The following is a 2,926-nucleotide window of genomic DNA, read 5'->3' as shown; positions in this document are numbered from 1 at the left end:
GTGAGACAGTGAGTGTCTCTGACTATTACCTGACTCTACCCCCCACACAGTTATAATAAATAGGTGCAAGTTGATTTTATGCAAAATACTTTGACATTTTGATGAAAATACCTAACAATTTACGCAGGTTGGATTGGTCTAGTCAGCCACGTAAACAAGACACTATACCTACGCACTATATTCACACTTTTCGTGTATATATATATATTATGAACTAAATTCTTATTAAACTATTCCACCTCGAGTGTTAACGACTACATTTTGACTTAAAACTGCGCGAAATTCGTTAAAACAACGTGCGTTCGGCCGACGCAAAAACATGACTTTACGAACTGACGAACGTACGTGCAAAATATCAACACAAACCTCAAATATGTCTACTCTAGCAATGCCTGTGCTGGAATGGGAGTCTTGTTGGGACTCTCTATGTGTGCATGGTCTTCTTCTTCCTCTACCTGAATATCATGCTCGGCTTCCTTTCTCTCGCCAACCCGCAAGGACTCCTCTCCCTCCGTTACGAGAGTTTTCCCTCCCTCTTCTAACAAGACTAGCTCTCCCTCCTTTACCAGACCTTCCCCTCCTTCTTTTACTAAGGCCTCCTCTTTATCACCTCCCAGCATAGCTTCCTCTCGGTCGCCCTGCCCCAGGGCTTTCTCTTGCTGACTGTCTAGCAGGCCGTCCTCTCTCTCGTCGCTCAGCAGGAAACGACCTCCTCCGTCACCCTGCCACAGGGCTTCTCCTCCCATCTCCTTTGCTAAAGATAGTTCTCCCTCTCCTTGCACCAGCGATTCCTTTCTCTGACTGTCCAGGAGGTCTCCCTCTCCCCGACCACCACGCAGGAGGTCTCTCTCTCCCCGACCACCATGCAGGAGGGCTTCCTCTCCGTCCTTTACCAGGACCTCCTCTCCCTCAACATGCACTAGGGGTTTCTCTCCCTCCTTTACCAGGGCTTCCTCTCCCTCAACATGCACTAGAGGTTTCTCTCCCTCCTTTACCCGGGCTTCCTCTCCCTCAACATGCACTAAGGGGTTCTCTCCCTCCTTTACCAGCGCTTCCTCTACCTCAACATGAACTAGGGTTTCCCCGTCCTCCCTTGCTAGGAATTTCTCTCCTGCCCTTACTGGGTCTTCGTCCTTATCACCGTACAGCAGGACTTCCCCTTCATTCATGGCCAGGGATTCCTTCCTGTTATCGGGAGCGTGGATACCCTCCTCCTCCTCCTCCTCCTTCTCTTCTTCTTCTCCTCCTCCTCTGCCTCCTTCCCCTCTACCTCCTCCCCCTTGTTGCTCCTCCCATGGCCTGCCTCCTCCTTCTCCTCCCCGTCCCCTCCACCTCCTCCTCCTCCGTCGTGCAATCCTGCTGCTTTCTCCACCTCCTCGCTCCTTTGTCGCTCCCCCAGTAGCCAGCCGCTTCTCTCTTCTTTTTCTCCTCCTCCTCTGCCTCCTTCCCTCTACCTCCCCCCCTTGTTGCTCCTCCCATGGCCTGCTCCTCCTTTCTCTTCCCCCGTCCCCTCCACCTCCTCCTCCACCACCTCCTCCTCCTCCATGCTATCCTGCTGCTTCTCCACCTCCTCCTCCTTGTCGCTCCCCCAGTAGCCAGCCGCTTCTCTCTTCTTCTTCTCCTCCTCCTCTGCCTCCTTCCCCTCTACCTCCTCCCCCTTGTTGCTCCTCCCATGGCCTGCCTCCTCCTTCTCCTCCCCCGTCCCCTCCACCTCCTCCTCCACCACCTCCTCCTCCTCCCGTGCATCCTGCTGCTTCTCCACCTCCTCCTCCTTGTCGCTCCCCCAGTAGCCAGCCGCTTCTCTCTTCTTCTTCTCCTCCTCTCTGCCTCCTTCCCCCTCTACCCTCCTCCCCCTTGTTGCTCCTCCCATGGCCTGCTCCTCTCTTCTCCTCCCCCGTCCCCTCCCACCTCCTCCTCCACCACCTCCTCCTCCTCCCCTGCCATCGCATCTCTGCTTCTCTCCACCTCCTCCTCCTTGTCGCTCCCCCAGTAGCCAGCCGCTTCTCTCTTCTTCTTCTCCTCCTCCTCTGCCTCCTCCCCCTTGTTGCTCCTCCGCAATGGCCTGCCTCCTCCTTCCCCCCCCCGTCCCCTCCACCTCCTCCACCTCCTCCACCACCTCCTCCTCCTCCTCTACCTCCTCCACTCTCTTCTCCTCCCCCTCCACCTCTTTCTCCTCCCCTTCAAACTCCACCTTCTTACCTCCTCCTCCTCCACTTCTACCTCCTCCCATCCTCCTCCACCTTCTCTTCTTCCTCGCACCTCCAGCTCCTCCTCATCGCTGCGTCCGCCGCTGCGCCTCCTCCGTCGCTACGTCGCAGCACGAGGCTCAGCTCTCGGTCGGTGACCGACGTCGAGCGCGAGAAGGTGTCGTCACTCGCCGACCGCGGCTCGCTAGCGGCGCGCCCTCATATCCCCGCGGCCGCGCCGGCCTTGCCGACGTCTTCGCTGGCCATCGCGGTGTCCCATGCGAGCCGGTACTGGCCCGTCGCCGCGGCGCCGCCGCGCGCCGAGAAACGGCGGTACTTTTGCGGCGTAGTCCTCGATGAACGAGCCCGCCGTTGCTGCTGCTCCCCTCCTCCTCCTCCTCCTCCTCCTCCTCCTGATCCTTCCTCCTTCTCCTCTTCTTCCAGGGGGCGCCGCCAGCCACCTCCGTTCTCCTCGCCAGGTGGCGCCGCGTCGGCGTCGGCGATCTCTTCCTGCGACACGTAAACCTCGGCGCCGCGTCACCTGCCTGCAGGCGGCCATCCGTCGCCGCGCGCCCGCCCCGGCGCGCCTCTATTGTCGAGCCGCACGACGACGGCCGTCGCCCGCACGCCGCCGACATCGCTCGACCGACGGGTGGCGACCACGGCCGGCAGGAGAGCCGAGCGAAGCGTGACGCGTGCGCGAACGCGTAGAGGCGCCCGGGGTAGCGTCGCGGTCGCGT

Source organism: Priapulus caudatus, unplaced genomic scaffold (assembly GCF_000485595.1).
Source record: "Priapulus caudatus unplaced genomic scaffold, Priapulus_caudatus-5.0.1 Scaffold1342, whole genome shotgun sequence".
In the NCBI taxonomy this organism is placed as follows: Eukaryota; Metazoa; Priapulida; class Priapulimorpha; order Priapulimorphida; family Priapulidae; genus Priapulus; species Priapulus caudatus.
The sequence above is the reverse complement of the archived record's forward strand: the minus strand, read 5'-3'. Positions refer to the sequence as shown.